This window comes from Bufo bufo, chromosome 4 (assembly GCF_905171765.1).
Source record: "Bufo bufo chromosome 4, aBufBuf1.1, whole genome shotgun sequence".
Classification (NCBI taxonomy): domain Eukaryota; kingdom Metazoa; phylum Chordata; class Amphibia; order Anura; family Bufonidae; genus Bufo; species Bufo bufo.
The window spans coordinates 597,138,585-597,166,264 of NC_053392.1; the positions used below are offsets into that span (position 1 = coordinate 597,138,585).

Consider the following 27,680-nt stretch of genomic DNA (forward strand, 5'->3'; position numbering starts at 1 on the left):
TCATTTGGTGGTGGCAACTGATTATCTAGATGATCAAATATGGGAAGTGATGAGACTTATGAATACCTCGAACATTGTGCAAAACCAGGTGATCATTGTCACCAACCAACACACATTGGTTCTAGCTAAAGATGGAGGTATGTGCCAGGTTGTGGGACCCGCTTGTTGCCATTACATAGACCCGCAGGGTAATTTGCAAGTTAAGGTAGGTCTAAAGAAAATGGCGGATCTAAGGGATAAATGGCTGGACACACATAAAGCTGATGAAGATACATGGTGGTCTGATACCTTCTCCTTCCTTAACCCCGCCAACTGGTTTAAAGGTATTTGGTTTGGCTCATGGGAATTGTCCAAGGAATATTACAAGTAGCCCTAATACTATTGGTGATATACATGGTAATTAAGCTTGTTCTTACTTGTGTGACCCGCCTTTCAAAAAGAATGAAGAAAACTGATGAGCGACCCATCATGCTTCTCTACGATGAGGAAGAACAATAGTAAATGCCATTCAACACGGTTCCCCCTCCTCACTATGATGCCTGGCTGAGATAGGGTGAGATGAATCCCAGGGGTATGATCACAAGTCTGAGTAACCGGGAGCCTACCTAGAAGGGGTAGGTTGTCGCCACTGCGGGTGAAGAGGATACGAATGGTATGCCCAGGAAATTCGCAAGGCAAGGGGAAGTCTACAATCAAGTCTCCAAAGGGGGGACTGTTATGGACTATTGAGACAAAATGGACACTTGCTTGTTGAGAACTAAGCTTTAGCTAAAATGGCGGCCAGGCACCCAGCCAACGCCTATAACAAGAATCCTGCTTTCTGCTTTATTATGTGCCTCAAGATGGTTTCCGTTCAGCTCAAGCAAGCAGCTTCAAAGAAACAGAAAGTAATAGCTTCACCGATCTGGAAGGGGGGGGAGAACTTCCTCTCGCACACAGATGTGACAGAAAATACAGAGCTTATAGCATATAGTAAAGACATACGGCCACACTGCCTCCCCCGCTGTACATATAGATTACACTCAGATAGACCCAGGTTATACCAGCATAGTCTATACTATAATACACAGGAGGATGACTATGTATATACCTGTACATATAGATTACACTCAGATAGACCCAGGTTATACCAGCATAGTATATACTATAATACACAGGAGGATGACTATGTATATACCTGTACATATAGATTACACTCAGATAGACCCAGGTTATACCAGCATAGTCTATACTATAATACACAGGAGGATGACTATGTATATACCTGTACATATAGATTACACTCAGATAGACCCAGGTTATACCAGCACAGTATATACTATAATACACAGGAGGATGACTATGTATACACCTGTACATATAGATTACACCTAGACCCAGGTTATACCAGCACAGTATATACTATAATACACAGGAGGATGACTATGTATATACCTGTACATATAGATGACACTCAGATATACCCAGGTTATACCAGCACAGTATATACTATAATACACAGGAGGATGACTATGTATACACCTGTACATATAGATTACACTCAGATAGACCCAGGTTATACCAGCATAGTATATACTATAATACACAGGAGGATGACTATGTATATACCTGTACATATAGATTACACTCAGATAGACCCAGGTTATACCAGCATAGTATATACTATAATACACAGGAGGATGACTATGTATACACCTGTACATATAGATTACACTCAGATAGACCCAGGTTATACCAGCATAGTATATACTATAATACACAGGAGGATGACTATGTATATACCTGTACATATAGATTACACTCAGATATACCCAGGTTATACCAGCATAGTATATACTATAATACACAGGAGGATGACTATGTATATACCTGTACATATAGATTACACTCGGATAGACCCAGGTTATACCAGCATAGTATATACTATAATACACAGGAGATGACTATGTATACACCTGTACATATAGATTACACTCAGATATACCCAGGTTATACCAGCATAGTCTATACTATAATACACAGGAAGATGACTATGTATATACCTGTACATATAGATTACACTCAGATAGACCCAGGTTATACCAGCATAGTCTATACTATAATACACAGGAGGATGACTATGTATACACCTGTACATATAGATGACACTCAGATAGACCCAGGTTATACCAGCATAGTATATACTATAATACACAGGAGGATGACTATGTATATACCTGTACATATAGATTACACTCAGATAGACCCAGGTTATACCAGCATAGTCTATACTATAATACACAGGAGGATGACTATGTATACACCTGTACATATAGATTACACTCAGATAGACCCAGGTTATACCAGCATAGTCTATACTATAATACACAGGAGGATGACTATGTATATACCTGTACATATAGATTACACTCAGATAGACCCAGGTTATACCAGCATAGTATATACTATAATACACAGGAGGATGACTATGTATATACCTGTACATATAGATTACACTCAGATAGACCCAGGTTATACCAGCATAGTCTATACTATAATACACAGGAGGATGACTATGTATATACCTGTACATATAGATTACACTCAGATAGACCCAGGTTATACCAGCATAGTATATACTATAATACACAGGAGGATGACTATGTATACACCTGTACATATAGATTACACCTAGACCCAGGTTATACCAGCACAGTATATACTATAATACACAGGAGGATGACTATGTATATACCTGTACATATAGATGACACTCAGATATACCCAGGTTATACCAGCACAGTATATACTATAATACACAGGAGGATGACTATGTATATACCTGTACATATAGATTACACTCAGATAGACCCAGGTTATACCAGCATAGTATATACTATAATACACAGGAGGATGACTATGTATATACCTGTACATATAGATTACACTCAGATAGACCCAGGTTATACCAGCATAGTATATACTATAATACACAGGAGGATGACTATGTATATACCTGTACATATAGATTACACTCAGATAGACCCAGGTTATACCAGCATAGTATATACTATAATACACAGGAGGATGACTATGTATACACCTGTACATATAGATTACACTCAGATAGACCCAGGTTATACCAGCATAGTATATACTATAATACACAGGAGGATGACTATGTATATACCTGTACATATAGATTACACTCAGATATACCCAGGTTATACCAGCATAGTATATACTATAATACACAGGAGGATGACTATGTATATACCTGTACATATAGATTACACTCGGATAGACCCAGGTTATACCAGCATAGTATATACTATAATACACAGGAGATGACTATGTATACACCTGTACATATAGATTACACTCAGATATACCCAGGTTATACCAGCATAGTCTATACTATAATACACAGGAAGATGACTATGTATATACCTGTACATATAGATTACACTCAGATAGACCCAGGTTATACCAGCATAGTCTATACTATAATACACAGGAGGATGACTATGTATACACCTGTACATATAGATGACACTCAGATAGACCCAGGTTATACCAGCATAGTATATACTATAATACACAGGAGGATGACTATGTATATACCTGTACATATAGATTACACTCAGATAGACCCAGGTTATACCAGCATAGTCTATACTATAATACACAGGAGGATGACTATGTATACACCTGTACATATAGATTACACTCAGATAGACCCAGGTTATACCAGCATAGTATATACTATAATACACAGGAGGATGACTATGTATATACCTGTACATATAGATTACACTCAGATAGACCCAGGTTATACCAGCACAGTATATACTATAATACACAGGAGGATGACTATGTATATATCTGTACATATAGATTACCCTCAGATAGACCCAGGTTATACCAGCATAGTATATACTATAATACACAGGAGGATGACTATGTATATACCTGTACATATAGATTACACTCAGATATACCCAGGTTATACCAGCATAGTATATACTATAATACACAGGAGGATGACTATGTATATACCTGTACATATAGATGACACTCAGATAGACCCAGGTTATACCAGCATAGTATATACTATAATACACAGGAGGATGACTATGTATATACCTGTACATATAGATTACACTCAGATAGACCCAGGTTATACCAGCATAGTATATACTATAATACACAGGAGGATGACTATGTATATACCTGTACATATAGATTACACTCAGATAGACCCAGGTTATACCAGCATAGTCTATACTATAATACACAGGAGGATGACTATGTATACACCTGTACATATAGATTACACTCAGATAGACCCAGGTGCTGCTCCTGTCCCTTAGTCAGTCCCTGGGCTAGCCTAGTGCCTAGTGGGCTGAGTGCTGGCGGAGGCTGACTGTGCCTGGCCGAGAGAGCTGGCGGTGAAGGGGTTAATGCCCCCTCTGCCCCAGTAATCCTGACAGACACTGGCGGTGACTACACACCTACCTGCCCTGCTGGACACAACATGTACCCACCTAGAATGTATGGGCTTCTGAGAGGATGGAGCCCCGCCCCCAAGTTGTTCTAAAAACCTCCCTGACTGTAAACCTGTCCCTAATCCTGACCCGCACAGGAGACCGCACAGAACATGAAGAGGACGCCCCGCCCCCAGCACACAGGACACTTACCTGAACCTCACTTATCACCACCGATCTCAGAGTCACATTACATCACCAAGGTGATCCTGTGTGGGAGGAGTCAGGCTCCAGGCTGTGCTGCTGGAAGAGGTAAAGGACCTGTGATGATGTTATGACCATGTGATCTAGTGTGGGAGGAGTCATGCTTCAGACAGCTTAGCTGAGGTAAAGGACCTGTGATGATGTCATGACCATGTGATCTAGTGTGGGAGGAGTCATGCTTCAGACAGCTCCTAGTTGAGGTAAAGCACCTGTGATGATGTCATGACCATGTGATTCTAGTGTGGGAGGAGTCATGCTTCAGACAGCTTAGTTGAGGTAAAGGACCTGTGATGATGTCATGACCATGTGATCCTGAGTGGGAGGAGTCAGGCTCTACAACGTGTGATGAATAGGTTTGGTACTTTCACACTAGCGGTTTTCTTTTCCGATATTGAGTTCTATCTTAGGGGCTCAATACCAGAATAAAACTGAGCAGTTTTATCCTAATGCATTCTGAATTGAGAGAAATCCGTTCAGGATGCATCAGGACGTCTTCAGTTCAGTCACTGTACGGGTTTTGGCCGGAGAAAATACCGCAGCATGCTGCGTTTTTCTCTCCGGCCAAAAATCCTGAACACTTGCCTAAATGCCGGATCCGGCATTAGGCTACTTTCACACTTGCGGCAGAGTGATCCGGCAAGCAGTTCCAAAACGTATGCCAACTTATGGCATTTGTAAGACTGATCAGTCAGAAAAATGCATTGAAATGCCGGATCCGTCTTTCCGGTTTCATCCGGCAAAACGGATCCGGCATTTATTTTTTTCACCCTTTTTTCGGTCTGCCCGGCAGAGGCGGCTCTTCCTTTAGGCCGCCACCTAAGGCCTCGCTCTGGCTCCCACCAGCACCACACCGCCGCTATTTAATTGTCTGCTTCTCCGGACGGACCTAGTGCTAGTTAAGTAAAGATACAGACACACACTAGTAACTAAGTTAAGACGAGCCGCCGCGGCCAGGCCGCTGGAGCCCCTCTGCTCTCTGCCTCTTTAAGAGAGCAGAGGCTGCTGGGGCTCAGAGCGTGCCGCCGCACAGGCACGTCTCTAAATGCAACGGCAGACCCGCCCTGCCCTCAGAGCGCTGCGCAGGCAGGGAGAGAAGAAGTGCCAGCCGCCAGGTCCCTGCTCACCTCACAGTCCGGTGACCCGACTCAACTGTTCTGGCTGCCGCCAGCGCCGCCCTGAAGACAGTGTCAGTGGTGGTGGACTGACTGGACTGTCACGGTGGAAGAATCCTCCAAGGACCAAGGTGGTCAGGTGTGTGTCCCTGTCCTGCTGGCTGCTGGACCCCTCCTCCGAGTCCCCCCTCCCTGGCTGTGGCCTGATCTGATATCAAGAGAGAGAGTAACTTACCAGAGCCAGTAATGTGCCCAAAGCGGAGGGGGAGTGGGACTCTCTTAGAAATGTGTAATTGGGGGGGTAAGATGTGCTGCCAGCCAGACAAGCCTTATGTAGGGGGTTTAGGGGACTGAGAAATGTGCAATTGGGGGGGGTTAAGATGTGCTGCTGCCATTGGGGGACACTTTTTACTGGCACATTAGGTGGTACTATAGGGGCATCTACTGCGGCCACAAAGAAGGGTATTTTTTATGGGGGGCTCTGTATAGGGGTATTTTTTTTTACTGGGGCACATTATGGTGGGTACTATGGGGAAGGGGGGAGAGGAGTACTATGGGGTCATCTCCGGGGGGCACTAAGAAGGGGTATTTTATACTGGCACATTATGGGGGGCACACAGGAACCGTTCTTGGACTTACTTTCTTTGGTTTCCCGTCGCTCACGCCAGCTACCGGCCGGCGCGCACAGGAGAGGGGAGTCGGGAGGACAGAGCAAGTTAACTACCACGAGGAAAAGAAAAAGGAAGAATAGAGAGAGGAAAAAGGGACTTGGGACAGGACATGCATCCCACTTATATCCCTGGGAACTTGGAGGCAACTGACAGCATTCTATTGCAGGTGAGAACGCTGCATATGACGGGATTGTTACATCAGGTCATATCTTTTGTAGTATCCAAGGGAAGTGTCTTTTTTACGGTGCAGGATCCAATTAACCTTATAGTTTCTATTTTAGATTTTAACTGTTAAGTCCAGGCAGGGCTTTCTATCGGAACCCAGCAGCGGCCCTCGGAATTATTCCTAGGGCAATATCAGACACGTAGATTAGCGGCAGGAGTACCCCCCTCCTTTCTGTTTTATTACTCCCCCATGGTATGACCCCCTAGTAGCAGCACCAGCCTCTCCCTGCTCTGCGACCCCACTGCCCCTTCTCCAAATCCTTATTATTAAATCTTTCTCATTAGGATAAAGCACAACATCAGCTCCGCCGAGCCCCCGGCCAAGTGTTGAAGTGGCGTCCGGGATCCCCAAGGGCCGAGCCAAGTAATTGTAAGTTTTCATGTGAAATATGTTTGTTATACACATATAGCGTACACTGTACACTGTATACTGTATACTTCTACACTGTATTAGTATGGTGTTCCTAATAATTCTTTAGGTGAGTGTAGCATACACTGTGCCACACAATGTACACGTCACTGTCCTTTACTATGTGCTGCAAGCATGCAGCTGCTTAACCCTGACTGTGACATCACATATGTATACCCTGTACTGTTAATATGCACAGTGATGTCACATACAGTACAGCCAGGGTTAATATGCACTGTGACATCACAGTACAGGGTTAACATGCACAGTGAGTGACATCACAGTGCAGGGTATACATATGTGATGTCACAGTCAGGGTTAAGCAGCTGCTGTACAACAGTACAGCCAGGGTTAATGTAAAGTGTTTATATGCATTGTGCATATTAACCCTTTATTGTGATGTCACTGCATATTAAAGGGGTTCTCCGGGATCCGAAAATAAATCCCCTAGGAGATAAGTGTCTGATCGTGTGTGGGGGGGGGGGGGGGGGCAGCCGATGGGATCCCCCACGATCTCCACCTGTATGGTACTCCGGATCTCCTTGTGCCCATAGCGGTGGTCAAAACTCCCCCTCCATGTATCTGGAGAGCCGCAGATACAGCACTTGTGTATCTCTGAGTCTTCCATAGAGATACATGGAGGGGGAGTGTTGACCACACCACTGCTCCGTGCGGTGGTTGACACAGCTTATTTCTTGAGGACTGAGCCAGGGCGCCGTACGCGACATCACGGGCATCCCAGCGATCAGACACTTGTCCCCTATCATTTCCTATCCTATTCACCATATTTTGGAGTTTTGGAGCAGGCTGCCCTATTCCCCTTTCACCATCTCAGGGATCCTAGGGTATTTTAGCCTAGGCACGAGGACACATTATTCCTACCATCAAGGTCTGAATGTGGGCTTAGCAGGGTAGGGAGAGAAGTCAGGGATTTGCTAGGAGGTGACCCTTCCCCTGCTTCTCGCTTAGAATCTGGTTTGTTGGTTTATCTGTGTATCTGAGATCCCTTCCGTCGTGACACTAACTCCTACCAGACTGCCTATGTGATCGGAGTCTAACTGCTACCAGACTGCCTATGTGATCGGAGTCTAACTCCTACCAGACTGCCTATGTGATCGGAGTCTAACTCCTACCAGACTGCCTATGTGATCGGAGTCTAACTCCTACCAGACTGCCTATGTGATCGGAGTCTAACTCCTACCAGACTGCCTATGTGATCGGAGTCTAACTCCTATCAGACTGCCTATGTGATCGGAGTCTAACTCCTACCAGACTGCCTATGTGATCGGAGTCTAACTCCTACCAGACTGCCTATGTGATCGGAGTCTAACTCCTACCAGACTGCCTATGTGATCGGAGTCTAACTCCTACCAGACTGCCTATGTGATCGGAGTCTAACTCCTACCAGACTGCCTATGTGATCGGAGTCTAACTCCTACCAGACTGCATATGTGATAAGAGTCTAACTCCTACCAGACTGCCTATGTGATCGGAGTCTAACTCCTACCAGACTGCCTATGTGATCGGAGTCTAACTCCTACCAGACTGCCTATGTGATCGGAGTCTAACTCCTACCAGACTGCCTATGTGATCGGAGTCTAACTCCTACCAGACCGCCTATGTGATCGGAGTCTAACTCCTACCAGACTGCCTATGTGATCAGAGTCTAACTCCTACCAGACTGCCTATGTGATCGGAGTCTAACTCCTACCAGACTGCCTATGTGATCGGAGTCTAACTCCTACCAGACTGCCTATGTGATCGGAGTCTAACTTCTACCAGACTGCCTATGTGATCGCAGTCTAACTCCTACCAGACTGCCTATGTGATCGGAGTCTAACTCCTACCAGACCGCCTATGTGATCGGAGTCTAACTCCTACCAGACTGCCTATGTGATCGGAGTCTAACTCCTACCAGACTACCTATGTGATCGGAGTCTAACTCCTACCAGACTGCCTATGTGATCGGAGTCTAACTCCTACCAGACTGCCTATGTGATCGGAGTCTAACTCCTACCAGACTGCCTATGTGATCGGAGTCTAACTCCTACCAGACTACCTATGTGATCGGAGTCTAACTCCTACCAGACTGCCTATGTGATCGGAGTCTAACTCCTACCAGACTGCCTATGTGACCGGAGTCTAACTTAATGATTTTCCTATTTCATGACGTAAAGTCATAGTTTTATTAAAGACACGGAGGCGAGTATTGCTATCTCCTTCTTTACTTCCACCAATAGCAGCAAAGGAGAAATTAACATAAACAAAACAATAAAGGACCCTCCCCTAACAGATCCTATAATAAGCAGTGTCCTCTTGCATATCTTCCTCTTTCTTTGAATCCACGACACCAACCGCCAAACCATAACCGAAACCGTAACCGAAACTGGAACTGGTTCCGACACCGACCATTCTGGTCCGTCCAACTGAAGAACTCAAGCCAACATGGCTAACATCTCAGGAAACCTGGAACAACACAGAATTCCATCTGCCAAGGGGTTTTCAACCTGAAACAGAATAAATAATATAGCCAGTGTAAACAATTAGGTAAAAATGAGCAATTTCGACCCTATAACGGTCGTACATCAAAAGGTCGCTGAAAACAGAACCCTAAATACACCTTAACGGTAAAAAATGTCATAAATAACAATTAAAGACAGTGTAATAATATCACCATAACATACTAAAAACAGGGCGGGCAGGAGAAACCCAGGGCGGGCAATACTCGCCTCCGTGTCTTTAATAAAACTATGACTTTACGTCATGAAATAGGAAAATCATTAAGTTTTACAGCAAGACACGGAGGCTTCGTATTGCAAGTTTAAAGCTGCTCAATAATAGCTGAAAACACATGAGGGGGCGGACGGAAATAAAACTCTGTGAACGTCGTGGCCCTAGACCAGTCAGCCAGACGCAGAATGTCCTCCAAACGAGCCCCCAAAACAGCCAGAGCCGTGGAAGCCGCGCCCCTGGCCGAGTGAGCGGTAAAGACCGTAGTATCAATCCCAGAAAGGGACATGACCCACTTCATCCAGCGCGCCAAAGTGGGACTGGTCACCGGGCCAAAGGGATGGCGAATAGAGAGGAAAAGTTGCGGGTTGTCCGCCGAGCGGTGAGTCCGAGTGCGCAACTCATATTCCCGTAGGCAAGCTACAGGACAGAGCGCCGGAGAAGACGGAAAACAGGGATAGGACACAGACCGAATATTGGTCTTGGTGCGCCGCGTGATGTTAAAAGTAACACCCTCGGGAGTAAAGGATCTTGCATCATGATCCAGAGCCCTGACATCAGAGACCCTCTTACAGGAAATCAGGCAAAAGAGGGTCAGCAATTTGGCCGACAGTTGACGGAGGGAAAGGGCCGCGTTGTCGGGCCAAGCGGCGAGGAAAGAAAGGACCAGGGAAACATCCCACGTAGTGGTGAATCGTAGCCGAGGAGGACGAGCCAAACGTGAGCCACGTAAAAGTCGTGACACCGAAGGGTGTTGACCGGCAGGAACACCATCAAAGCACTGATGAGTCGAGGAAATCGCTGAACGGAACAAATTGATGGTCCGAAAAGCTTTTCCTGCTTCAAAGAGAGATGTCAGGAATTGCAACAAATGGGTTACAGATGCCGAAATGGGATCCAGGTCCCGTTCCATGCACCAGCTAACCCAAGATCCCCAAGCTGCCCGGTAAGATTTTCGGGTGCCGGGAGCCCAAGCGTTGTCCAGGAGGCGTCTAGTTGCCTCCGAAATTCCCTCAACCTCTCCTGGAGTCCTGAGATTCGGCACGCTAGAAGTTGAAGGGAGCCTTCGACCAGCAGGGGATGTGGGGCACCTAGAGGGTCCTGGAGGAGATCCGTCCGCTTCGGAAGTAGGAGAGGTACATCCACTAGGAGTTCTAGGAGGATCGGGTACCAGGCTTGAGATCCCCAGAAGGGAATCACCACCACCAATTCCGCCACCTGACGCCGAGTCTGTAGCAACATCCTCGGAATCATGGCAAACGGTGGAAACGCGTAATGTAGGGCTGCAGACCAGTCCTGTAGAAACGCATCCACTGCCTCTGCTTCCGGGTCCGGCCGCCAGCTGAAGAACCTGGGCAGGTGAGTATTGAGCCGGGAGGCAAAAAGGTCTATGGAGCAAGGACCCCAGATGTCCGAGATTGTGGAGAACATCTCCGGATTCAGCCTCCAGTCGCTGCCGTCCGTGAAGCATCGGGAACTCTGATCCGCTCTGTAGTTGTGAAGACCCGGCAGGTACTCCGCTTGAATCATGATGTCCCTGGACAGACAGTAGGACCAGAACTCCTTCGCCAGTCGGGCTAAGGTGGCCGATTGAGTGCCGCCTAGGTGATTGACATATTGGACCGCCGACACATTGTCCATGCGTAGACGGATGCATGCATGAGCTATGCCCTTGGTGAAACTCCTGATGGCAAACAAACCCACTAGAAGTTCCAGAGCGTTGATGTGAAGATGGGTCTCGGTCTCCGACCATCGACCCCCAGTGGAGATACCCTCGCAGTGGGCACCCCAGCCTTGGAGACTCGCGTCCGACTCCACCGTGAATTCTGGTTGGAATCCGAAGATTGCTCTGCCGTTCCAGGCTTCCAAGTTGCTTAACCACCAACGAAGTTCCTCCCGAGCTTCCTGATCCAGAATCACCGCGTCTGTAAACGAGGCCCCGGCACGGAGGTGGGCGATCTTCAGGCGCTGTAAAGCCCGATAATGGAGTGGAGCGGGGAAGACTGCCTGGATAGAGGAGGCTAATAGCCCAATGATGCGAGCCAGGTGGCGTACAGATAGGGAGGGAGTTGAGAGAGCATGTCTCAACTCCTTGCGTATCGTCCGCAACTTCTCTGCAGGAAGACTGAGAGATTCCGCAACAGAGTCCACCGTGAAGCCCAGGAACTCCATCCGTCGAGTCGGTGAGAGGCAGGATTTCTCGAGATTGAGTAGAAAACCCAGACCCGTCAGAAGATCCGAGGTCCACTGGAGATGTTGTAGCAGAGACGACTGACATTGGTGCATAATACGGATGTCGTCCAGATATATGACTAGACGAACCCCACGACTCCGCAGCCAGGCCATGACTGGGCGCAGTAACTTGGTGAAGCACCAAGGCGCTGAGGAAAGGCCGAACGGTAGGCAAGTGAAGCGCCACACTTCGCCCCTCCACAGGAAGCGCAGGAGATCCCTGGACGAGGAGGCAATTGGGACCGTAAGATAAGCATCTTTGAGGTCCAGCTTCACCATCCAGTCCCCCGGAATCAGCAAGTCCCGAAGGAGGTGAATCCCCTCCATCTTGAAGTGGCGGTAGCGCACCACAGAGTTCAGGGCCCGGAGATTTATGACTGGACGCAATTGTCCACCTTTTTTCTGAACTAGAAAAATGTGGCTGAGAACACCCCCCGGGGTGGAAGGGGCCCTTTCTATTGCATCCTTGTGAAAGAGGGAAAAAAGTTCTACATCCACTAGTTCCCTGTCTGGTAGTGCCAGGGGTGGGGGAGAAAGGACGAGATCTGGCGAACCTGTAAGTTCTATGTGGAACCCCTGTACCGTGCTCAGCACCCATGGGTCTGATTTAATGCTGGACCAAACGTGGGAACATAGACGGAGTCTGCCCCCGACACAAGGAGCCAAAGAAGTCCCCACTGGGGAAAGACTTACCGAAAGATTTTCTGAAGTTCGGATTCCCTCTAACGGACCTGGAACGCCATTGGCCGCCTCTGGCCGGGAAGAACGAAGGAGGATTCCTTTGGTCCTGGAAGGGAGGTCTCTGGCTGAAGGAGCCTCTGCCCGAGCTGCGGGCTTGATAACTGGAGCGGCCGGACAGACGGCCCCTACTACTGTCGGCCCTAGTGGAGACCCGTCCCTGAAAGACCCTTTTCATGGAGGACTGAGCCTTGTCCAAGCCAGTAAATGCTCCTACATACCTGCTGAGGTCCTTGATGAAGGAATCCCCGAACAGTTGACCCTGAGCATCCTTCCCTGTCTCAGTGAGTGCCAGGTTGGCCAATTTCGGGTCAATTTTAAACAGAATGGCTTTACGCCTTTCAATGGCCAGGGAGGAGTTGGTGCTGCCCGCAATGCAAATGGCTCTCTGTATCCAGCCAGTAAGCTCCTCCGGATCTATCAGAGAGCCGTCCACTCTGGCCGATTCGGCCATCTCAAAGATTTTGGCGAGGAGGCCAAAAATGTCCAGGAGCTTATCCTGACAACTCTTTATTGCGGAATCTAGCCCTTTACGGGGATTCCAGACGGTTTTAGCCAAAAACTGTGTCATTTTTTTGATCCACAGATGGCGTTTCACAGACCTTGTTGGGGATCAATGGTCTGGGGCATTCCGCACGGAGCTTGCTGCGCGCCTCTTTGCTGAGAGGACGACGCACCCAATGCTCAAGGTAGTCGCTCACATGAGCTACTGGCAGCCACTCCGCCGACCTAGGGTGGTGGAGGGCATCAGGGTCAAATAATGGGTTGCCTGAGGGATCCACCAGGGTAGAAGCCGTGTTAGGGGCAGTGGCGGATGCGCCCACGGACCCAGATGTGGAAGGCCTAGGGCCTGTGGTGCCTGGAAACTCAGGTTCCATCTCCAACTCCCCATCAGAGTGGTCACTTGCCTCCGCATAAGCCTCCATGTCAGATTCATTATCCGAATCCATGTCAGTAGTTTGTGCTCTAGCACATTTCCACGTTCGCGCCCTTTCTGCCTGGCGCGGTAAGGCTCTTTTGCGCGATCTAAGCGCGCTATCATGGGTGGCTTGGATCACACCAGTCAAGGTCTCCTGGGCAGGAGGTTCAATGGTAGGCTGCGGGCTAGTGAGTACAGGCAATTGACTAGAGGGGCCAGGAGTATGGGCAGATAAGCTTTTCCTGCTTCAAAGAGAGATGTCAGGAATTGCAACAAATGGGTTACAGATGCCGAAATGGGATCCAGGTCCCGTTCCATGCACCAGCTAACCCAAGATCCCCAAGCTGCCCGGTAAGATTTTCGGGTGCCGGGAGCCCAAGCGTTGTCCAGGAGGCGTCTAGTTGCCTCCGAAATTCCCTCAACCTCTCCTGGAGTCCTGAGATTCGGCACGCTAGAAGTTGAAGGGAGCCTTCGACCAGCAGGGGATGTGGGGCACCTAGAGGGTCCTGGAGGAGATCCGTCCGCTTCGGAAGTAGGAGAGGTACATCCACTAGGAGTTCTAGGAGGATCGGGTACCAGGCTTGAGATCCCCTGAAGGGAATCACCACCACCAATTCCGCCACCTGACGCCGAGTCTGTAGCAACATCCTCGGAATCATGGCAAACGGTGGAAACGCGTAATGTAGGGCTGCAGACCAGTCCTGTAGAAACGCATCCACTGCCTCTGCTTCCGGGTCCGGCCGCCAGCTGAAGAACCTGGGCAGGTGAGTATTGAGCCGGGAGGCAAAAAGGTCTATGGAGCAAGGACCCCAGATGTCCGAGATTGTGGAGAACATCTCTGGATTCAGCCTCCAGTCGCTGCCGTCCGTGAAGCATCGGGAACTCCGATCCGCTCTGTAGTTGTGAAGACCCGGCAGGTACTCCGCTTGAATCATGATGTCCCTGGACAGACAGTAGGACCAGAACTCCTTCGCCAGTCGGGCTAAGGTGGCCGATTGAGTGCCGCCTAGGTGATTGACATATTGGACCGCCGACACATTGTCCATGCATAGACGGATGCATGCATGAGCTATGCCCTTGGTGAAACTCCTGATGGCAAACAAACCCACTAGAAGTTCCAGAGCGTTGATGTGAAGATGGGTCTCGGTCTCCGACCATCGACCCCCAGTGGAGATACCCTCGCAGTGGGCACCCCAGCCTTGGAGACTCGCGTCCGACTCCACCGTGAATTCTGGTTGGAATCCGAAGATTGCTCTGCCGTTCCAGGCTTCCAAGTTGCTTAACCACCAACGAAGTTCCTCCCGAGCTTCCTGATCCAGAATCACCGCGTCTGTAAACGAGGCCCCGGCACGGAGGTGGGCGATCTTCAGGCGCTGTAAAGCCCGATAATGGAGTGGAGCGGGGAAGACTGCCTGGATAGAGGAGGCTAATAGCCCAATGATGCGAGCCAGGTGGCGTACAGATAGGGAGGGAGTTGAGAGAGCATGTCTCAACTCCTTGCGTATCGTCCGCAACTTCTCTGCAGGAAGACTGAGAGATTCCGCAACAGAGTCCACCGTGAAGCCCAGGAACTCCATCCGTCGAGTCGGTGAGAGGCAGGATTTCTCGAGATTGAGTAGAAAACCCAGACCCGTCAGAAGATCCGAGGTCCACTGGAGATGTTGTAGCAGAGACGACTGACATTGGTGCATAATGAGGATGTCGTCCAGATATATGACTAGACGAACCCCACGACTCCGCAGCCAGGCCATGACTGGGCGCAGTAACTTGGTGAAGCACCAAGGCGCTGAGGAAAGGCCGAACGGTAGGCAAGTGAAGCGCCACACTTCGCCCCTCCACAGGAAGCGCAGGAGATCCCTGGACGAGGAGGCAATTGGGACCGTAAGATAAGCATCTTTGAGGTCCAGCTTCACCATCCAGTCCCCCGGAATCAGCAAGTCCCGAAGGAGGTGAATCCCCTTCATCTTGAAGTGGCGGTAGCGCACCACAGAGTTCAGGGCCCGGAGATTTATGACTGGACGCAATTGTCCACCTTTTTTCTGAACTAGAAAAATGTGGCTGAGAACACCCCCCGGGGTGGAAGGGGCCCTTTCTATTGCATCCTTGTGAAAGAGGGAAAAAAGTTCTACATCCACTAGTTCCCTGTCTGGTAGTGCCAGGGGTGGGGGAGAAAGGACGAGATCTGGCGAACCTGTAAGTTCTATGTGGAACCCCTGTACCGTGCTCAGCACCCATGGGTCTGATTTAATGCTGGACCAAACGTGGGAACATAGACGGAGTCTGCCCCCGACACAAGGAGCCAAAGAAGTCCCCACTGGGGAAAGACTTACCGAAAGATTTTCTGAAGTTCGGATTCCCTCTAACGGACCTGGAACGCCATTGGCCGCCTCTGGCCGGGAAGAACGAAGGAGGATTCCTTTGGTCCTGGAAGGGAGGTCTCTGGCTGAAGGAGCCTCTGCCCGAGCTGCGGGCTTGATAACTGGAGCGGCCGGACAGACGGCCCCTACTACTGTCGGCCCTAGTGGAGACCCGTCCCTGAAAGACCCTTTTCATGGAGGACTGAGCCTTGTCCAAGGCAGTAAATGCTCCTACATACCTGCTGAGGTCCTTGATGAAGGAATCCCCGAACAGTTGACCCTGAGCATCCTTCCCTGTCTCAGTGAGTGCCAGGTTGGCCAATTTCGGGTCAATTTTAAACAGAATGGCTTTACGCCTTTCAATGGCCAGGGAGGAGTTGGTGCTGCCCGCAATGCAAATGGCTCTCTGTATCCAGCCAGTAAGCTCCTCCGGATCTATCAGAGAGCCGTCCACTCTGGCCGATTCGGCCATCTCAAAGATTTTGGCGAGGAGGCCAAATATGTCCAGGAGCTTATCCTGACAACTCTTTATTGCGGAATCTAGCCCTTTACGGGGATTCCAGCCGGTTTTAGCCAAAAACTGTGTCATTTTTTTGATCCACAGATGGCGTTTCACAGACCTTGTTGGGGATCAATGGTCTGGGGCATTCCGCACGGAGCTTGCTGCGCGCCTCTTTGCTGAGAGTACAACGCACCCAATGCTCGAGGTAGTCGCTCACATGAGCTACTGGCAGCCACTCCGCCGACCTAGGGTGGTGGAGGGCATCAGGGTCAAATAATGGGTTGCCTGAGGGATCCACCAGGGTAGAAGCCGTGTTAGGGGCAGTGGCGGATGCGCCCACGGACCCAGATGTGGAAGGCCTAGGGCCTGTGGTGCCTGGAAACTCAGGTTCCATCTCCAACTCCCCATCAGAGTGGTCACTTGCCTCCGCATAAGCCTCCATGTCAGATTCATTATCCGAATCCATGTCAGTAGTTTGTGCTCTAGCACATTTCCACGTTCGCGCCCTTTCTGCCTGGCGCGGTAAGGCTCTTTTGCGCGATCTAAGCGCGCTATCATGGGTGGCTTGGATCACACCAGTCAAGGTCTCCTGGGCAGGAGGTTCAATGGTAGGCTGCGGGCTAGTGAGTACAGGCAATTGACTAGAGGGGCCAGGAGTATGGGCAGATAAGGCCTGGGATATGGTCTGTGAAATCATGGAGGACATGGATCCCATGGCCTCAATAATAGCGCTGGAGACCGAGCGCTGTAACTCAATGGCCTGAGCATTGAAGTCTGGCCTGCTGGGCTCCCCAGTGGATGGGGGGGGATTAGGCCCAGAGGGAGATCGGTCAGAGGACATGGTAAAATGAGCAAACAGTACTTATAGCTAATCCAATCTATCTAATGGTAGGCCAAAGGACGGGGGGTAAACCAGTGTATCCCACCTGACTAGAAGAAAAAGGGGTTGGGGGGCGTGGCCTGAGAGCGCATGGAGTAGGTCGCACCGCACTGAGCTCCTGCAGATATCCTGACTTTAGAGTGGTAGCAACCCCCTATATCGCTAATTCTTTCTTACCTGGTGGTTGAGAGGCGACAGGAGGGTGCTGTGCTAAATTTCTGAGAGCCGACATGCCGAGGAAGTCCGGTAAAGGGCCGCGATCTGACAGGCCAGAGGTGAGTCGGCATGGCGCCGAGGAAGAAGAGGGGCCGGCCTTACAGCCCAAGCTGAGACAGACTGCTGCCGCAAAGCTGAGCAGGTTTGCTCGCACGGATAGCGCTGTGGGAGACTGGGCTGAGGAAAAAGAGATGGACGCTCATATCTCCTCTGGACAGGAGGATGAATCCACTGATGGGGAGGCCCTAGATGCGGTGAATTGGCCGCCATTAACCACTGCACGGCCGGCAAAAGACGCGGTAGGCCCTAAAGCTGTGGTTGATGCAGAGCCTACTTTAAAAGATTTTATGGCCGCTGTGGCCAGTTGTAACAGCACACTGAAGGTGCTTACAGTACAAGTTGGCAGCCTGAGGTCGGATGTGTCTTTAATTAGGCATGACCTACACAAAATTACAGAACGCACCTCTGAATTGGAGAAGAGGGTGTCCACTATTGAGGACGTTATTCAGCCTTTGCAAATGGCGGCAAAAACAACTGCTAAAGATATAGCTGCTTTATACGCCAAAACAGATGATCTGGAGAACAGGTCCAGAAGGAATAACCTGCGGATTGTGGGTATGCCAGAGAAGACGGAGGGGGATAATGCCACCGAATTTGTGGAAAAATGGTTGCACAAACTATTTCATGAAAAAGGTCTATCCTCATTATATGCGGTGGAGCGGGCGCACAGAGTCTCCATGCGGCCGCTTCCGCCTGGCAGACCTCCCCGTCCCATACTGGCGAAGATCCTGCATTTTAAAGACCGGGACACTATCCTGCGGCAATCAAGGGACAATGAGGAGATGGTCCTGAATGGGGTTAAAGTGTCCATATTTCCGGATTATTCCAACAAAGTGCAGCGGAGGCGAAGTAGATTTATGGATATAAAGAAAAGGCTGAGAGCTCTACAAGTCCAGTACGCTATGCTGTTTCCTGCTAAACTGCGTGTGGTGGCACTGGGATCCACCAGATTTTTTGAAGATCCAGAGGAGGCGGCGCAGTGGCTGGACGTCCACGAGCGACAATTGAGAAATGGTGCCCTGGACACTTGAAGGAGGCAGATATATGTTTCTTATGTTCACTTTATATATGCATTTGCACTCTAGGATTGCTTTAAATGTTGCACCAGTTAGGGAGTGTATTATGTAATGCTACCACATGGTAGTTCCTGAGGAGGGAGCAGGCGGTAAAGAAAGTAACAAGTATTTCTCAGATGAGGGGAGGATTCTCTACCTGAGGAAATGTGTTATAAACTGTTATGTTTATTGTAGGTTGGGGGGCAGGTTGCTCTCAGATTGCCCTGTTTTAATGTGTGAAGTGGATACTGAGGGGACAGTGACCCCAAGTTACAGTAACCTGACTACGAGAGGGAGGGAGGGGGGTGGGGGGGCAGGGAGAAGGTTGGGGGGAAGGGTTAAGGTCTTGAACTATGAGCGAATGTTATCTGAGTGGGCTGTAAGATTCAAATATGGTTTGATGTTTTACCATGTCACAGGTGATTAGAGTCTTAAGCTGGAATGTGAGAGGGATGGCTGATGCACGGAAAAGACAGTGTATTTTTCAGTATTTGGGGCGGTTTCAGCCGGCTATATGTTGCCTTCAGGAAACGCATTTGACTGGAGAAAATTTACACTGGATGAGTAAAAATTGGGTGATCCATGCGTTACATTCAACTCATTCCTCTCATTCTAGAGGTGTAAGTATGATTGTGCATAGTAGTATCAGGTATGAACATATGCAGGATTGTGTGGACGCTGAGGGTAGATATGTGTGTGTTTTGTGTAAGGTGGATGGAATACAGGTGGTGCTGGTGTCTGTGTATGTGCCTCCGCCGTTTGCTTCCCCATTAATAAGAGAGATCATGGGCTTTGTGGCGGACTTCCCTGGGTTGCCGTGGCTATTGGTTGGAGACTTCAATTGCACGCTGAATGACTCCCTAGATAGATGCCGGGTGGAGGGAGCAGGTGGTTCACCGGGGAGTGCGGCTCTCAGGAATATTTTGGGTGAAGTAGGAGTACAGGATGTATGGAGATTGCGTAACCCAGATAAGCGTGAATTCTCGTGTAGATCCGCCACGCACCATTCGCTATCGCGTATAGATCTGGCCCTTGTTAACGACATAATGCTACCATTGGTTAAGGATGTCGTTTATCATCCTCGGTCGTTGTCGGACCATTCTCTGGTGCAGATTGACTTGTGCCTGGGGGTGCTCAGACAGGGACCGAGGCTGTGGAAGTGTAATTCTCATTGGCTGAATGTGTTGGGTGACCTGTCTGGGATTTCTCTGGAAATTAAGGAATTTTTTGATATCAATACAGGGTCGGCTTCGATACCAGGTGTATGGGACGCCATGAAAGCATTCCTGAGGGGAGTTCTGATGAAAGAAATTAACAAGCATAAATCCAGATCCAGGGAGGCGGATGTTAAGGCGCATGTACTAGTGGCTGAGGCTGAGAGAGAGTTTAGTAGATCCCCCACCCTGATTAATAGCGAGGCGCTGGCGGTAGCTCAGGAGCAGCTGAGATGTCATTTAGTCCAGGCCGCAGATAGAAAGAGAAGCTTTTATCGTCAGAGATCTTTTGAGGAAGGAGAGAAGGTGGGTCATTTGTTGTCGGTGGTCTCGCAGGCCCAGAGGGGCTCCTCTTGCATTCAGGAACTGAGAGATGACATGGGGAACAGTAGCCAGGACACGAAAGGAATATTAGATATTCTAAAAAGCTTTTATGTATCTCTATATACTTCCACTGGATCTAGTTCTGATGAGGCTCTGAATGATTTCCTAGGGGAGGCACAGTTATCGGTGCTGTCAGAAGAGGATAGAGAGAGGTTGGAGGAGCCGATTACACTTGAGGAACTAAAAGCTGCACTTGGGGACATGGCAAGTGGTAAGGCGCCTGGAGCTGATGGTCTCCCAGTAGAGGTATACAAAAAGCTGCAGGGGATATTACTCCCTGAATTACTTAAGGTGTTTGAGCACTCATTGGAGGCAGGTTCGTTACCACATTCGATGCAGGAAGCTATAATTGTGGTTATACCTAAACCTGGAAAGGATCCTAAAATACCGGATTCCTACAGACCAATTTCACTTCTCACGGCTGATGTTAAGCTCCTGGCGAAGGTGTTGGCGAACAGGCTGTCCAAAGTGATTCTGACCATAGTACACCCGGATCAGACGGGGTTTATGCCTGGTAAATCGACGGCTATTAATCTTCGTAGGCTGTACACTAGTTTAAATATTCCGGCGGATAACAGTGGAGACAGGGCCTTGCTTGCTCTAGACGCCGCTAAGGCGTTTGACAGTGTGGAATGGAGGTATTTGTGGGGGGTCCTGAGAACTATGGGCTTTGGTGAGCGGTTCATTCAGTGGGTACAGGTCCTGTATTCTAGTCCTAAGGCGAGAATTAGAGCTAATGGAGGGCTGTCAGACTGTTTTCCCCTTGCCAGGGGCTCCAGGCAGGGATGCCCACTGTCGCCCTTATTGTTTGCTCTTGCAATAGAGCCGCTTGCGGCACATATTCGCTTATCAACAAGTATAGAGGGGTTTAGATACGGCGAGCTGCACAATAAAGTGGCTATGTACGCTGATGATACTCTACTTTTCATGGGTGATACTGGTGCGTCCCTGGATGCGGCCATGGCATTGATTGACAGATTTGGTAGCTTTTCTGGACTGCGGATAAATTGGCAAAAATCCTCTTTGATGCCAATTGATGGGCAGGCCCTGGCAGGCAGACAAGTAGATAGTTTGGTGCCCTGGGTGGATAAATTTAAATATCTGGGATTACATATAACACCGAGGCTATCGGATTTTGAAGAACTTAATCTGTCCCCATTGCTGGCTACTTTTAGGCTTAAAGTGAGGTCATGGTGTAGACTCTTTCTTTCGGTGGTAGGTAGAGTTAACCTTTTAAAAATGGTTATGATGCCCCAGTTGCTATATATACTGAATAATGCTCCAGTTTGGATCCCTCTGGATAGATTCAAGAAAATTCACTCTATATTTAGAGATTTTACTTGGAAGTATGGACAGGCTAGGATCAAACTGGAGACATTACAGTATTCTAAGTCGGAAGGGGGCCTAGCTGTCCCTAACGCATGGATTTATTTTTTGGCTTCCCAATGTCAGCATTTTAAGGGATGGATTGATCTACAAGCACCGGACATGACTGGGCAGATATTGCAGCATTGGTTGGGCAGTCGTGACCTCATGGGCATTCTGGAAGGCTCAGGAATGCATGCAGGGAGGGAAAAACTCCCTCTTATTGAACTTATGAAAAAAGTTTGGGCAAAAGTGAAGCAGCTAAGAGGAGTGGGAGGTATTAGTGAACTTTCTCCTATTGGAAAGAACCACCTGTTGCCAGAACTATTTGCCATACCAGGACTTAGGAACTGGGAAACATATGGAGTGACGAGAATTGGACAATTAATTAAGGACAAGATATGTAAGTCATTTCAAAACCTGCAGCAGGAATTTAATATTCCAAGGGAGTGGTTCTATAAATATCTTCAAATAAGGCATGCCCTTGAGGTCACGTTGCGGAAAGGATGTGAGATAGCTCAAATGGAGGTGGTTCATAAGCTTGTTCTTCCGACAGGTGGGGGAAAGAGAGGGTTAATATCACAGGTGTACGCTCTTTTACTGGAAAAATTCTTAGAGGGATATCCGCTTTCAAGAATGAAAAAATGGGAGGCTGACGTGGGAGATATGTCTAAGGATAAGTGGGAAGATATATTGGAAGGAGTCCCCAAGGTGTCCTTGAGTGAACAGGGCAAACTGTCCCAACTATTTATCATACATAGAGTGTACAAAACACCGGTGTTCCTGAAAAAGATAGGAGTGAGAAGTGATGACAAGTGTCCAAAGTGTATGGAAGATGGTGCAGACTTGTTGCATATGCTGTGGTCTTGTCCAGTAGTTGGTAATTATTGGGAGTATGTTAGGAACATGATTAATAGCAAACTGACATTGGAAATTCAAAAAGATCCTAAGGTGTGTATTCTGGGGTATGTGTCTGAGATTGGAGGGACTGAACCGGTTAAGGTAGCTGTGGGGAGATTGCTATATGTGGCCAGGAAACTGATTGCTATGAGGTGGATCCAGGGAAGTCCGCCCACACTGAGTGAGTTTGAACGGAAGGTGCATGACATGCTGATACTTGAAAAAGGGGTGTATGTGAAGAGAGGGTGTCCTCAGAAGTTTGATAAAATGTGGAGTGAATGGTTATCTCATACCCATGTGGTTATATAGGCTCGTGATGGTCAAGACCAGTTGTTAGGGTTGGGGGGGGTTAGGGCAGGGTTAGGGGGGGAGGGAGGTTGGGATGGTTACGATATTGGTAATTCTATGTCTAAAATATTTGTTTTAGCAAGTGTACACGTAATGTATAGATACGTGTTAAAACTGTGTGTTGGTATCTCTATGATTACTGTTGTTCACTGATTCCACACGATGGATAATGTAAAGAAAGGAAAACACAACGTATTGTTTTATGTTTTACTATGTATTTATTGTTCAATAAAAATTTTAAAAAAAAAGAAGAAAAAGGGGTTAGTCACCCCAGAGGCCGCAGAGCAGGAGACCGAGAGATCCGGATGCGATGCAGCCTAACGTCGAAATCCCGCGAGAAGACGGGCGGCGCTACCTAAAATGGCCGCCGAGATCTCGCGAGATCACGCGACCCGCGGGAAAAGCAGTAAGAAGCCGCGCCGGAGCGAGGTAAGGGAACGGGGAAGGGAAAAGGTAGGAGGGACGCCTCCACAGTGCCTGAACAGGCCGCAAGGATAGCTGATGGGCAGTAAAAGGCAAACGCAAAACGCCAGATCTATAAGGAGAACAGACCGGAGACTAAACGGGGAGAGAGGGGAAGAACCCCAAAACAGTACGGCGCAAAATAAGCGCAAGGCAACAATAAGTCATAATAAAACAGGGGGGAGGACCCCCATAAACAAAACCCAGGGAGAAATACCGTTTCCCTTGGGTAACTGAGGCCCAGAGAATATACCTGAGCCACAGACACATGCACAAAACGTTATATATATAGATGATACTTAGCTTTGGTGGAGCAGCAAAGAAAGAGGGAGATATGCAAGAGGACACTGCTTATTATAGGATCTGTTAGGGGAGGGTCCTTTATTGTTTTGTTTATGTTACTTTCTCCTTTGCTGCTATTGGTGGAAGTAAAGAAGGAGATAGCAATACGAAGCCTCCGTGTCTTGCTGTAAAACTCCTACCAGACTGCCTATGTGATCGGAGTCTAACTCCTACCAGACTGCCTATGTGATCGGAGTCTAACTCCTACCAGACTGCCTATGTGATCGGAGTCTAACTCCTACCAGACTGCCTATGTGACCGGAGTCTAACTCCTACCAGACTGCCTATGTGATCGGAGTCTAACTCCTACCAGACTGCCTATGTGATCGGAGTCTAACTCCTACCAGACTGCCTATGTGACCGGAGTCTAACTCCTACCAGACTGCCTATGTGATCGGAGTCTAACTCCTACCAGACCGCCTATGTGATCGGAGTCTAACTCCTACCAGACTGCCTATGTGATCGGAGTCTAACTCCTACCAGACCGCCTATGTGATCGGAGTCTAACTCCTACCAGACTGCCTATGTGATCGGAGTCTAACTCCTACCAGACTGCCTATGTGATCGGAGTCTAACTCCTACCAGACTGCCTATGTGATCGGAGTCTAACTCCTACCAGACTGCCTATGTGATCGGAGTCTAACTCCTACCAGACTGCCTATGTGATCGGAGTCTAACTCCTACCAGACTGCCTAAGCAGGGCCGGACTGTGGATAAAAACCAGCCCTGGAAAAGGTTGCACACCAGCCCCACAGCATTGCGTCATTATTTACTTGTTTATAATTGGAGAAAGCATTCATTTTAAAACACGTGTGTAAACACGAATATGAACTTTGCCCCACGATAACTCTTTTGTAGAACCCCCATTGTTCATATTATCACAGTGTTTTCCCAACCAGGATGCCTCCAACTGTTGCAAAACTACAACTCTCAGCATGCTCAGACAGTGTTTTACCACGCCCTTTGACCCGCCCCTTTTTTGTTGGCCACCTATTTAATGATTGTTGCATGCAACATTTTACTTGACCAGCTATTTTAGATATTCTATGGAATCCCTATTACAATCCCCCCCAATGAGCCTTTCGACCAAATAATAAAAATATTTATAAAATCTCACCCATATGCTGCAAAAAAAATAAAAAATCTGCAATGTAAAATCGATAATAAAGATCAACTACAAACATAAACATATTTCACATATAAAAACGTACAATTACTTGGCTTGGCCCTTGGGGATCTCGGACACCACTTCAACAATTTGGCTGAAGGGGTCGTGGAGCTGATGTTGTGTTTTATCCTAATGAGAAAGATTTCATAATAAGGATTTGGAGAAGGGGCAGAGGGATGGCAGAGCAGAGATAGGCTGGTGCTGCTACTAGGGGGTCATACCATGGGGGAGTAATAAAGCCCACCATAATGTCCCCCCCCCGTAGTAATAATTCTCCTTATAATGTGCATAACATACCCCTTTGTAATGCCCCCAGTTGAGCTAATGTTCCCATAATGTGCCAATATAAAATACCCCTTCTCAGTAGATGACCCCCATAGTGCTCCCCCTCTTCCCCATAGTACCGACCATAATGTGTCCCAGTATAAAATGCCCCTATACAGAGCCCCCCATATAAAATACCCCTTCTTTTTAGCCTCAGTAGATGCCCCTATAGTGCCACCCAATAATCTGCCAGTAATAAGTGCCCCAATAGATGCCCCCCCAATCATGTGCCAGTAAGATGTGCCCCCATAGATGCCCCCAATCATGTGCCAGTAATAAGAGCCCCCCCACTATCATGTGCCAGTAGCCAGAGCCCCCCCATATCATGTGCCAGTAGCCCCCCTTATTATGTGCCAGTAACCCCCCTTATGTGCCAGTAGCCGCCCCTTATGTGCAAGTAGCCTCCCCTTATGTGCCAGTAGCTGCCCCTTATGTGTCAGTAGCCTCCCCTTATGTGCCAGTAGCCCCCCTTATGTGCCAGTAGCCTCCCCTTATGTGCCAGTAGCCCCCTTTATGTGCCAGTAGCCCCCCTTATGTGCCAGTAGCCGCCCCTTATCATGTGCCAGTAACCCCCTTATCATGTGCCCGTAGCCCCCTTATCATGTGCCAGTAGCCCCCATATTATGTGCCAGTAGCCCCCTTTATTATGTGCCATTATTCCCCCTTATCATGTGCCAGTAGTCCCCCTTATCATGTGCCAGTAGTCCCCCTTATTTATCATGTACCAATAGCCCCCTTATGTGCCAGTAGCTCACCTTATCATGTGCCAGTAGCCCCCATCATGTGCCAGTAGTCCCCCTTATGTGCCAGTAGCCCCCCTTATGTGGCAGTAACCCCCTTATCATGTGCCAGCCCAGTAGTCCCCCCTTATCATGTGCCAGCCCAGTAGTCCCCCCTTATCATGTGCCAGCCGAATAGTCCCCCCTTATCATGTGCCAGCCCAGTAGTCCCCCCTTATCATATGCCAGCCCAGTAGTCCCCCCTTATCATGTGCCAGCCCAGTAGTCCCCCCTTATAGTCTGCCAGTATTGTAAAAAAACACTTATACTTACCTCCAGTGATGCGATGTAGGCCTCTTCTGGCCTGTGTGCCTCGCTATACGGCTCAGGCGGCGCGATAACGTAATTGCGCGGCGCCTGCACCAGCCTCTGATAGGCTGCCAGCACTAGGCCGGCAGCCTATCAGAGGAACAGGAGGGGACACACCTCTCCCTCCCCTGCCGCAGCATAGACATCTGTATCGCCGTCCTGAGGACGGTGATACAGATGACTATGGAGATGAGTGCTTCCACAATGGAATGCTGCTGTGCCCTGCCGCCGGCCCCCCTTGCTTGTCACCAGGGCCGCGGCGCGGCCTTGCGGCATTTAGGCCTGCCGGCCTAGCGGGAAATTTCCTGGTATCCCGGCAGGCCAGTCCGGCCCTGTGCCTATGTGATCGGAGTCTAACTCCTACCAGACTGCCTATGTGACCGGAGTCTAACTCCTACCAGACTGCCTATGTGATCGGAGTCTAACTCCTACCAGACTGCCTATGTGATCGGAGTCTAACCCCTACCAGACTGCCTATGTGATCGGAGTCTAACTCCTACCAGACTGCCTATGGGATCGGAGTCCAACTCCTACCAGACTGCCTATGTGATCGGAGTCCAACTCCTACCAGACTGCCTATGTGATCGGAGTCCAACTCCTACCAGACTGCCTATGTGATCGGAGTCTAACTCCAACCAGACTGCTGGAGTGAAGATGCCATTCACAGAAGTTGAAAAACATTACACTGCAAGTGGCTGGTGGGCAAAACGAACAACACACCCCAAAACGTATTTTCCAAAAATAAGACAAAGTAATGGATTCTAGCTGCCCTTAGATTGTGACCCAATTGCTGAATGGATGGTTAACAAAGGAGATGTATGGACTTTTTATAGCACTGGCATATAGAACCTCCCTGCATCAACTCCGTTCTAGTCATTTCAGTAGTGAACCAGCTAGAATGGAGGGGCTGTAAGGAGAACCTCCCTGAAGCAACTACCGCCTGCCCAGAATTGATTAACTTGCCTTCAGCTACTCCGTACTATTCAATCCAGTAGTGAACCAGCTAGATTCAACTTGCTCTATGGAGGACCTCCGAGGCGTAGGGCTCATGCACATGAACGTATTTTTGGTCGGCATCGCAACCGTAATTTTTGTTGTTCAATTATTTTATTCAGGCATAAAAAATGTAACAACATTTACCAGTACAATGTGAGAAACACATCATAATTAAAAGCGGCAACAATAGGGTTACGTTAATTTAAGCAAGAAGCTCTCACTTACATAGAACCCATGACAAAGAGTGTTTCTT

General features: G+C 48.5%; 1 protein-coding gene and 1 long non-coding RNA gene across 10 annotated transcripts in view; both read right to left on the reverse strand.

Moving 5' to 3' along the window:
• Positions 1-27,680, reverse strand: part of LOC120999536 (zinc finger protein OZF-like) — a 2,085,412-nt gene that overhangs the window by 1,678,589 nt on the left and 379,143 nt on the right. The window contains exon 1 of one of the 9 annotated variants that reach the window (XM_040430489.1): positions 4,680-4,728. The exons of the other annotated variants lie outside the window; for them this stretch is intronic. The gene's annotated coding sequence lies outside the window, so the exon portion shown is untranslated. Of the gene's footprint in view, positions 1-4,679; positions 4,729-27,680 lie in introns of those variants that run through there. 9 annotated transcript variants of the gene reach the window in all.
• LOC120999582 lies at positions 513-27,680 on the reverse strand. The gene is made up of 3 exons (XR_005778570.1): positions 27,667-27,680; positions 14,442-14,454; positions 513-686 (listed from the first exon to the last, which is right to left on the reverse strand). It is a non-coding gene; the product is annotated as an uncharacterized LOC120999582 (long non-coding RNA).